Here is a 12,525-nt window from a genome sequence, read left to right as displayed (position 1 = left end):
TATGAACAGCAAAGTACCCTAGCATTAGGGTTAGCTGGAGGTGTGGTGGATAAAAAGAAAGAGGAGGAAAAGAAAGGGGGAAGTTCAATTAGAGAAGATAGTGGAAAGGTATCCAAAGTTATTTCAACAACTTTTCCAGATTTGAATATAGCACTTACAAAGGATGAAATCAAGAAGAAAGACAATTCAGCTAGAAAAAGGTCTAGATGAGAAGGTATACCAACATTTTTCACCAGGTACCAATGACACAAAACACAAGAACGTTGGACTGGAACTAGATATTAAAATAGATGATAAAAAGGAAGAGTGATAAAAAAGATGAAGTTCATTAGAAAAAGGGAACATACCTCTTAAATACCATCTCTGAAAATCAAGGTGAAAAATAGATCCAAGAGAAGAAGAGAGATTCTCCAACTTAAAGAGTTACAGATGATAAACAAATCTCACATTCTGAACATGTCCAAAATGTCACTGAAAGCATTTACAGCAATATTTAGAAATATCTTCTTTTTAAGGACAAGTAGGTGATTTAAAATCCCAAAGACCCTAGAAGATAATGCAGCAGATGTAACTCAGGTGGATGGTAAGGATTCTGCACAACCTGCTTCAACAAATTGAGCTAACCAAAATGTTCCTGCAACTGAAGAAGAGAATGAGAAAAGTAAAGATAAAGAGATTAAAAGTAAACCTAGTAAACCAGACAGTTCTCAAAACCCATCAGAAAAATAACCCTGGGATTTTGTCAGCCAATTTCTTAGAAGAAGTTATCTCTGAAATAATTAACAAATTGATTTTTCTTCCTCACCGGACACAGATGATGCATGTTGAAATGCAACCAGTGATGTAAATCAAGATGAGCTCTATGAGGCAGCTATGAAACTGACTGATTCCGTGTTAAAGGAGTTTTCAGATGCTCAAATTAAAGTGTTAAACCCAGATCAGGGAAATCAGCCCTTCCCATCTGCAAATAAAGTTACATCAGTTCATAAAGTACCTCTCAGGAAGAAAGAACTATCTGTGGATAAAGCACCACCCGAGATAAAAAATGATAATTATAGATAAAATACCATCCATGCATAGAATGCCACCTGCAACTAAAACACCTCCTTCAGATGAGGTACTTTTAATGGCTAACACACAACCAATTGATAAAATGTTGACCAATATGATTTTTTGCTCATCTGTATGCAATATTTTGCAGGAATATAGATGGCAAGACTCCATTTGTAAGGACATAACAGTAACAGTGAAAATTTAGCATAAGCCTAGTTAATGCAGTAATAGGAGAAGTTTTTCAGCATCAGCTAACCTTGTTACTTTGTGGTGAGGTTCCAGCTTCAGTATGTTTGCCTCTAGAATCTAGGGAGTTCATTTAAAATGTCAAAAAGGTGCCCCAAACAGCCTGCAAAAAAATGTCAGGCATCATGGCCATATACCACAATGCTGCCTTGTGAATTTTTAGAGTATAATTTCTTCTCTTCTGTCAAAATTTTCTCAGTGGGTGGAGCCAAGATGGCTGAATAGGAACAACTCCAGTCTACAGCTCCCAGCATGAGCGATGCAGAAGATGGGTGATTTCTGCATTTCCAACTGAGGTACCGGGTTCATCTCACTGGGGAGTGCCGGACAGTGGGTGCAGGACAGTGGGTGCAGTGCACGGTGCGTGAGCCGAAGCAGGGCGAGGCATCGCCTCACCCAGGAAGCGCAAGGGGTCAGGGAATTCCCTTTCCTAGTCAAAGAAAGGGGTGACAGACGGCACCTGGAAAATCGGGTCACTCCCACCCTAATAATGTGCTCTTCCAACGGGCTTAACAAACGGCACACCAGGAGATTATATCCCGCACCTGGCTCGGAGGGTCCTATGCCCACGGAGCCTCGCTCATTGCTAGCACAACAGTCTGAGATCAAACTGCAAGATGGCAGTGAGGCTGGGGGAGGGGTGCCTGCCATTGCTCAGGCTTGAGTAGGTAAACAAAGCGGCTGGGAAGCTCGAACTGGGTGGAGCACACCACAGCTCAAGAAGGCCTGCTTGCCTCTGTAGGCTCCACCTCTGGGGGCAGGGCACAGACAAACAAAAGACAGCAATAACCTCTGCAGTCTTAAATGTCCCTGTCTGACAGCTTTGAAGAGAGTAGTGGTTCTCCCAGCACACAGCTTGAGATCTGAGAAAGGGGAGACTGCCTCCTCAAGTGGGTCCCTGACCCCCGAGTAGCCTAACTGGGAGGCACCCCCCAGTAGGGGCAGACTGACACCTCACATGGCCGAGTACTCCTCCGAGACAAAACTTCCAGAGGAATGATCAGGCAGCGGCATTTGCGGTTCACCAATATCCGCTGTTCTGCAGCCACTGCTGCTAATACCCAGGAAAACAGGGTCTGGAGTGGACCTCCAGTAAACTCCAACAGACCTGCAGCTGAGGGTCCTGACTGTTAGAAAGAAAACTAACAAACAGAAAGGACATCCACACCAAAACCCCATCTGTACGTCACCATCATCAAAGACCAAAGGTAGATAAAACCACAAAGATGGAGAAAAAACAGAACAGAAAAACCAGAAACTCTAAAAATCAGAGCACCTCTCCTCCTCCAAAGGAACGCAGCTCCTCACCAGCAACGGAACAAAGCTGGATGGAGAATGACTTTGATGAGTTGAGAGAGGAAGGCTTCAGAAGATCAAACTACTCTGAGCTAAAGGAGTAATTTCGAACCAATGGCAAAGAAGTTAAAAACTTTGAAAAAAAATTAGATGAATGGATAACTAGAATAACCAAAGCAGAGAAGTCCTTAAAGGATCTGATGGAGCTGAAAACCACAGCACGAGAACTACATGACGAATGCACAAGCCTCAGAAACCGATGCGATCAACTGGAAGAAAGGGTATCAGCGATGGAAGACGAAATGAATGAAATGAAGCATGAAGAGAAGTTTAGAGAAAAAAGAATAAAAAGAAATGAACAAAGCCTCCAAGAAATATGGGACTATGTGAAAAGACCAAATCTACGTCTAATTGGTGTACCTGAAAGTGATGGGGAGAATGGAACCAAGTTGGAAAACACTCTTCAGGATATTATCCAGGAGAACTTCCCCAATCTAGCAAGGCAGGCCAACATTCAAATTCAGGAAATACAGAGAATGCCACAAAGATACTCCTCGAGAAGAGCAACTCCAAGACACATAATTGTCAGATTCACCAAAGTTGGAATGAAGGAAAAAATGTTAAGGGCAGCCAGAGAGAAAGGTTGGGTTACCCACACAGGGAATCCCATCAGACTAACAGCGGATCTCTCGGCAGAAATGCTATAAGCCAGAAGAGAGTGGGGGCCAATATTCAACACTCTTAAAGAAAAGAATTTTCAACCCAGAATTTCATATCTAGCCAAACTAAGCTTCATAAGTGAAGGAGAAATAAAATACTTTACAGACAAGCAAATGCTGAGTGATTTTGTCACCACCAGGCCTGCCCTAAAAGAGCTCCTGAAGGAAGCACTAAACATGGAAAGGAACAACCGGTACCAGCCACTGCAAAAACATGCCAAATTGTAAAGACCATCAAGGCTAGGAAGAAACTGCATCAACTAACGAGCAAAATAACCAGCTAACATCATAATGACAGGATCAAATACACACATAACAATACTAACCTTAAATGTAAATGGGGTAAATGCTCCAATTAAAAGGCACAGACTGACAAATTGGATAAAGAGTCAAGACCCATCAGTATGTTGTATTCAGGAAACCCATCTCACATGAAGAGACACACACAGGCATAAAATAAAGGGATGGAGGAAGATCTACCAAGCAACTGGAAAACAAAAAAAGGCAGGAGTTGCAATCCTAGTCTCGGATAAAACAGACTTTAAACCAACAAAGATCAAAAGAGACAAAGAAGGCCATTACATAATGGTAAAGGGATCAATTCAACAAGAAGAACTAACTATCCTAAATATATATGCACCCAATACAGGAGCACCCAGATTCATAAAGCAAGTCCTTAGTGACCTAGAAAAAGACTTAGACTCCCACACAATAATAATAGGAGACTTTAACACCCCACAGTCAACATTAAACAGATCAACAAGACAGAAAGTTAACAAGGATATCCAGGGATTGAACTCAGCTCTGCACTAAGCAGACCTAATAGACATCTACAGAACCCTCCACCCCAAATCAACAGAATATACATTCTTTTCAGCACCACACCACACCTACTCCAAAACTGACCACATAGTTGGAAGTAAAACACTCCTCAGCAAATGTAAAAGAACAGAAATTATAACAAACTGTCTCTCAGACCACAGTGCAATCAAACTAGAACTCAGGATTAAGAAACTCACTCAAAACCGCTCAACTACATGGAAACTGAACAACCTGCTCCTGAATGACTACTGGGTACATAACGAAATGAAGGCAGAAATAAAGATGTTCTTTGAAACCAACGAGAAAAAAGACACAACATACCAGAATCTCTGGGACACATTCAAAGCAGTGTGTAGAGGGAAATTTATAGCACTAAATGCCCACAAGAGAAAGCAGGAAAGATCTAAAATTGACACCCTAACATCACAATTAAAAGAACTAGAAAAGCAAGAGCAAACACAATCAAAAGCTAGCAGAAGGCAAGAAATAACTAAGATCAAAGCAGAACTGAAGGAAATAGAGACATAAAAAACCCTTCAAAAATCAATGAATCCAGGAGCTGGTTTTTGAAAAGATCAACAAAATTGATAGACTGCTAGCAAGACTAATAAAGAAGAAAAGAGAGAAGAATCAAATAGATGCAATAAAAAATGGCAAAGGCAATATCACCACCGATCCCACAGAAATACAAACTACCATCAGAGAATACTATAAACACCTCTACGCAAATAAACTAGAAAATCTAGAAGAAATGGATAAATTCCTTGACACATACACTCTCCAAAGACTAAACCAGGAAGAAGTTGAATCTCTGAATAGACCAATAACAGGCTCTGAAATTGAGGCAATAATTAATAGCTTACCAACCAAAAAAAGTCCAGGACCAGATGGATTCACAGCCAAATTCTACCAGAGGTACAAGGAGGAGCTGGTACCATTCCTTCTGAAACTATTCCAATCAATACAAAAAGAGGGAATCCTCCCTAACTCATTTTATGAGGCCAGCATCATCCTGATACCAAAGCCTGGCAGAGACACAACAAAAAAACAGAATTTTAGACCAATATCCTTGATGAACACTGATGCAAAAATCCTCAATAAAATACTGGCAAACTGAATCCAGCAACACATCAAAAAGCTTATCCACCATGATCAAGTGGGCTTCATCCCTGGGATGCAAGGCTGGTTCAACATACGAAAATCAATAAACGTAATCCAGCATATAAACAGAACCAAAGACAAAAACCACATGATTATCTCAATAGATGCAGAAAAGGCCTTTGACAAAATTCAACAACACTTCATGCTGAAAACTCTCAGTAAATTAGGTATTGATAGGATGTATCTCAAAATAATAAGAGCTATCTATGACAAACCCACAGCCAATATCACACTGAATGGACAAAAACTGGAAGCATTCCCTTTGAAAACTGGCACAAGACAGGGATGCCCTCTCTCACCACTCCTATGCAACACAGTGTTGGAAGTTCTGGCCAGGGCAATCCGGCAGGAGAAGGAAATAAAGGGCATTCAATTAGGAAAAGAGGAAGTCAAATTGTCCCTGTTTGCAGATGACATGATTGTATATCTAGAAAACCCCATCATCTCAGCCCAAAATCTCCTTAAGCTGATAAGCAACTTCAGCAAAGTCTCAAGATACAAAATCAATGTGCAAAAATCACAAGCATTCTTATACAGCAATAACAGACAAACAGAGAGCCAAATCATGAGTGAACTCCCATTCACAATTGCTTCAAAGAGAATAAAATACCTAGGAATCCAGCTTATAAGGGATGTGAAGGACCTCTTCAAGGAGAACTACAAACCACTGCTCAATGAAATAAAAGAGGATACAAACAAATGCTCATGGGGTAGGGAGAATCAATATTGTGAAAATGGCCATACTGCCTAAGGTAATTTATACATTCAATGCCATCCCCATCAAGCTACCAATGACCTTCTTCACAGAATTGGAGAAAACTACTTTAAAGTTCATATGGAACCAAAAAAGAGCCTGCATTGCCAAGTCAATCCTAAGCCAAAAGAACAAAGCTGGAGGCATCACCCTACCTGACTTCAAACTATACTACAAGGCTACAGTAACCAAAACAGCATGATACTGCTACCAAAACAGAGATATAGACCAATGGAACAGAACAGAGCCCTCAGAAATAATGCCACTTATCGGCCAGGCGCAGTGGCTCACGCTTGTAATCCCAGCACTTTGGGAGGCTGAGGGGGGTGGATCACGAGATCAGGAGATCGAGACCATGGTGAAACCCCGTCTCTACTAAAAATACAAAAAAATAGCCAGGCGTGGTGGTGGGCGCCTGTAGTCCCAGCTATTCGGAGAGGCTGAGGCAGAAGAATGGCGTGAACCCAGGAGGCAGAGCTTGCAGTGAGCTGAGATCGTGCCACTGCACTCCAGCCTGGGTGAGAGCGCGAGACTACGTTTCCAAAAAAAAAGAAATAATGCCACTTATCTACAACTATCTGATCTTTGACAAACCTGACAAAAACAAGCAATGGGGAAAGGATTCCCTATTTAATAAATGGTGCTGGGAAAACTGGCTAGCCATATGTAGAAAGCTGAAACTGGATCCCTTCCTTGTACCTTATACAAAAATTAATTCAAGATGGATTAAAGACATATATGTTAGACCTAAAACCATAAAAACCCTAGAAGAAAACCTAGGCAATACCATTCAGGACATAGGCATGGGCAAGGACTTCATGTCTAAAACACCAAAAGCAATGGCAACAAAAGCCAAAATTGACAAATGGGATCTAATTCAACTAAAGAGCTTCTGCACGGCAAAAGAAACCACTATCAGAGTGAACAGGCAACCTACAGAATGGGAGAAAATTTTTGCAACTTACTCATCTGACAAAGGGCTAATATCCAGAATGAACTCAAACAAATTTACAAGAAAAAAACAAACAACCCCATCAAAAAGTGGGCGAAGGATATGAACAGACACTTCTCAAAAGAAGATATTTATGCAGCCAAAAAAAGCATGAAAAAATGCTCATCATCACTGGCCATCAGAGAAAAGCAAATCAAAACCACAATGAGATACCATCTCACATCAGTTAGAATGGCAATCATTAAAAAGTCAGGAAACAACAGGTGCTGGAGAGGATGTGGAGAAATAGGAACACTTTTACACTGTTGGTGGGACTGTAAACTAGTTCAACCATTGTGGAAGTCGGTGTGGCGATTCCTCAGGGATCTAGAACTAGAAATACCATTTGACCCAGCCATCCCATTACTGGGTGTATACCCAAAGGACTATAAGTCATGCTGCTATAAAGACACATGCACATGTATGTTTATTGCGGCACTATTCACAATAGCAAAGACTTGGAGCCAACCCAAATATCCAGCAATGATAGACTGGATTAAGAAAATGTGGCACATATACACCATGGAATACTATGCAGCCATAAAAAATGATGAGTTCATGTCCTTTGTAGGGACATGGATGAAGCTGGAAATCATCATTCTCAGCAAACTATCGCAAGGACAAAAAACCAAACACTGCATGTTCTCACTCATAGGTGGGAATTGAACAATGAGAACACATGGACACAGGAAGGGGAACATCGCACTCTGGGGACTGTTGTGGGGTGGGGGGAGGGGGGAGGGATAGCATTAGGAGATATACCTAATGCTAAATGACGAGTTAATGGGTGCAGCACACCAACATGGCACATGTATACACATGTAACAAACCTGCAAGTTGTGCACATGTATCCTAAAACTTAAAGTATAATAATAATAATAATAATAAAAATTTCTCGACAGTAGCCAACACTGCAACAGAAATATCTGAAGATAATTTGTATACAGAACTGGATTACCTTCAAATGAAGTAAGTTCAATTATGACAGCAGTCTCCAAAGATGAATATATGATTGATTATACAGGATGTACAATCCTTACATCCTAATGATGATGAAATTATTCAATTAGTAGTTCAGACTATTTAAAATAATCTGCCACAATTTGGATTTCATGAAAGCATAAAAATTTTTGTCACCAGTGGCTGCAGAATACTTTCAGAAATCAATTTAGTTGTACAGGAAGTGGCTGGCAATCAGCTGCTGACCTATTTTTCTGGAGAGCTGACTTCATATAAGTGTACAGAAGTTGACAGTGTTGTTGAAAATATGCTTACAGATGTTGTCTAAACCACGGGAGTCCCCCATAGTCAGCCATTACGTGCTTACAAACTGCCTTTTAACATAACAGAAGATATTGCTATACATTTTTTTACCAAAGCTTTTATCTGTTTCCAAAATTGATAAAAAACAAAACAAGTCTCTAAATGCTGAAATGCAAAAACCAACCTTAAAAATCGTACATTCACTTCAAAAATACATGTCTAAAAGTCAGATTAAAGTCATATCACAGGCCAAAGAGTCACCCACCCTGTCTTTAGCAGACAGTGCAACTATTGAAAAAGTAGTTATTCTGCTTATAACAGTGTTTTAAAGCACTCTGGGTAATATTTCAGTGTAGAAAGGTTTAATGGGTAAGAACAATGTCCTTGCTGGGTGCGGTGGCTCACACCTGTAATCCCAGCACTTTGGGAGGCCGAGGTGGGTGGATCACGAGGTCAGGAGATAGAGACCATCCTGGCTAACACGGTGAAACCCCGTCTCTACTAAAAATACAAAAAATTAGCCGGGCATGGTGGCAGGCACCTGTGGTCCCAGCTACTCGGGAGGCTGAGGCAGGAGAATGGTGTGAACCCGGGAGGTGGAACTTGCAGTGAGCCGAGATTGCACCACTGCACTGTAGCCTGGGAGACAGAGCAAAGACTCCATCTCAAGAAAGAAAGGAAAGGAAAGGAAAGGAAAGGAAAGGAAAGGAAAGGAAAGGAAAGGAAAGGGAAAGGGAAAGGGAAAGGGAAAGGAAAGGAGAAAGAAAGAAAGAAAGAAAGAAAGAAAGAAAGAAAGAAAGAAAGAAAGAAAGAAAGAAAGAAAGAAAAGAAAGAAAGGAAGAAAGAAAGAAGGAGAAAGAAAGAAAAGGTATGGGAGCATGCTGTTAAAATACAGCCTGAGCCACAGGAAAAAAAAAAAAAAAAAAGTTAGATTAGGATTTAACTGAAGAGAAACACCCAATTAAAATGATTCTTCACTGTAGGAAACTACCAATCAATATTGATCCAGACATTGTTGCAGAACACCTAGGAGTTATTTCTATAAAAACTCAGCCTACTGAGAAAATGCAGATGGAGTGTTTCGCTAGAACTGGACACAGCATAGAAGCACTGAGAAGAGCATCAATAAGTGGGAGGAGTCACTTAGACTCCTCTGCTGCAGAAAGGAGGAAGAAGGACAAACTTATTGGATAAGACAGGATGACTGAATGTGAAACTGTTAGAAGTAAGTGCATAAGGCAGTGTTGAAAAGAAGCGAGTGGCTAGTGAGACCTTGTTGTCCTCCTGTGACTTTCTTCCTCAGGTAGGCCTACTAAATGCATTTGTCAAATACGGTCAATTTGCTCCTGGTCATCTCAGTAGAATTGGATGCTCTTGATTCATCCAATACAATCCTCTGCTTTCCTGGCACTTACCTCATCAGCCCTGTGGCTCAGTGTAAAGGTGTCAAGCTAGTTTTTATTAGCCAGTCAGAGTGAACTGCCATTTCTTGAAGAAAGAGAACAGGGAAATGCCCTTGACAGCAAACCAGAGTGACTGGAATTATAGTCCTCATTTATCAACTCAGAAGAAATGCAATCTTTTATAATTCCCATAGTTCTTTTTTTATGGAAATGCATTATTATTGTACTATATAGGTGCAAAAGGGCCAGTTAGAGCATCAGCTCAACCAGCTCTACTGGTCATTTATATCCTCAAACTTAAGGCTCCACATTAGTATTGTTTTTACTTAGAAACATTTATCAACAAACATTAGACTGCAAGCTCTTTAGATACCACTCTTCCTATTTCACTTTTACCATGTAGGAATTTGTCCGGAGATGGAGCTATAGTGATCCAGCCCCACGTTCTCATTTAATACCAAAGCCCTTTGGTATAAATGAGTCTCTTGCACTGATGGTGAGCTTTCACACTAGGGATATAGCTTGTGGCTTAAAAACTGCCTAGGAGCATGTTTTCCTTAGCATTATTTTCCAGCCGATTTAACTAAGTCTCAGAGCCAGTAAATACATTGATGGGTGCTTATTTTTAGTCCTGAATACTGAGATTGTAATGGGCTGGGACATTAATGTAATCTTCTTGATCTTTAGTTTCTTGGACCAGATGAAGGTCCTTTCCAACTCAAAAATGTCCTTTTCTCTCTGGGTTTTCAAAATTAGATTATCATTCACATGGTAGTCTTCATTTATATATGAGTAGTTCCTTGGGCACATGACCTGTGTGACTAAACTGTAAAACATTACCCCCAAGTCAATGCTTAATCATTTGCAGACATATCTGTCACAGTTCTTATTCTTGGTTGCCTGTTCTCTTCACTTTCTTCCTTTATTAGCACTCTAACCATCTCTCTACAGCCCAGAGAAAGTTGGAAGTTAATATTTAATCCAAAACAACTATCCCTGCCACTCTAAATGGGAGCAAAAGCTGTCTTAAGGAAAGTTAGACATAGGCAGCCCAGCCAAGACAGACTGTGCAGCGATCTGGATAGCAAGGCCATCCATCCCCAGCATAGGGCTGGGAATTATAGAAAGAAAAATAAATGAGTTTAGGAAACCGAGACAACTCCTGGACTACTCCACAGTCAGGAAATCCACTCGCAGGGCTTCATTTGCTATTTTAAGATACCAAAGCATCCCAACACAGAAAATATATTATTATTATTATTATTATTATTATTATTATTATTATTATTTTGACAGAGTCTCACTCTGTCGCCAGGCTGGAGTGCAGTGGCGTGATCTCAGCTCACTGTAGCCTCTGCCTCTCTGGTTCAAGCAATTCTCCTGCCTCAGCCTCCCAAGTAGCTGGGACTACAGGCGCGTGCCACCACACCCAGCTAATTTTTGTATTTTTAGTAGAGAGGGGGTTTCACCATGTTGGCCAGCGTGGTCTCGATCTCTTGACCTCGTGATCTGCCCACCTCGGCCTCCCAAAGTGCTGGGATTACAGGCATGAGCCACCGCACCCAGCCTAAATACATGAATATTAAAGGCCCATACAGTGACAAATTCCAAAGCCATATAGAACGATATTTTATTTTTTGAACCATTGTTCCCCTCCACCAGACACATAATCAAAATTGATTGTTTCCATTTCTTACAGAAGTTCCTCTTTTATTTTCTTTTTCACAAAAGGCATTCCTTTAGGGCAACATTTATCTAAAAATCTGGTTTACAGTGTTATAATGAGATGTTGAGATCTAGGATTGGTAACTCAAATTAATGTAAAGGCTCTGTGGCATCATCAAAGGCTACGGAAGTGGGAAAAGACACTTATTTACTTATAACTGTCTTCTTGAGCTGTCTTTAACATTGCAAAATGGAAAGTGACATTTGACTAGGGAGGTGAGGAGAAATGAGGATTTATTCTTTGGAGCTTTTTTTTGGAAAATATGTTCAAAGTGTTAGGGGCAGAGGCAAACATCAAAAGGACTTCAAAATTGTGGCTATTATTCATCATTTAAAAAAATCCAGGTTAGCCAACACCTTGTCTTTTTTCATGAAAATATATATATATTTATATTGCTCTATGATTAGTTCCCTACTAAGAAGTTTAGAAAAATATGTTATCAAGGTCCAGAGACAAAGCAAGATGGTGGAATAGAAGGTTCCACTAATCGTCCCCCAACAAGGACACCAATTTTAAACTATCTACACAAGAAAAACACCTTCATAAGAACTAAAAATCAGATGAGCACTCACAGTACCTGGTTTTAACTTCATATCACTGAAAGAAGCACTGCAGAAATAGAAAAAATAGTCTTAAATTGTCATGTCCCCCAACCTCTGCAGTGGTAGCGTGGTGCTGAGAGCATCTCTGGTTGCTGGCAGAAAGACAGCACAGCAATTGTGAAGCACTGAACTCAGTGCTGTCCTGTTAGAGCGGAAAGGAAAACCAGACCAAATTCAGCTGATTCCTGCCCAGGGAGGGAGCATTTAAATCAGCCCTAGGCAGAGGCGTATTACCAATCACAGCGGTTGAAACTTGAGTTCCAGCAAACCTTGCTATCATGGGCTAAAATGCCCGTGGGGCCTTAAAAAACTTGAATGATAGGCCAGGCCACAAGGACTGCAACTTTTATGCGAGTCCTAATGCTGAACTGGGCCCAGAGACATTAAACGGGGGGCATGTGACCTACCTACTGAAACACTTGCCGGGGCCGTTAAGGGAGTGCTGCCACCACCTCACTTCTAACCCCAGGCTGCATGCACAGCTCACAG

Source organism: Symphalangus syndactylus, chromosome X, assembly GCF_028878055.3.
Source record: "Symphalangus syndactylus isolate Jambi chromosome X, NHGRI_mSymSyn1-v2.1_pri, whole genome shotgun sequence".
Taxonomy (NCBI): domain Eukaryota; kingdom Metazoa; phylum Chordata; class Mammalia; order Primates; family Hylobatidae; genus Symphalangus; species Symphalangus syndactylus.
Note: the sequence above shows the minus strand (reverse complement) of the source record.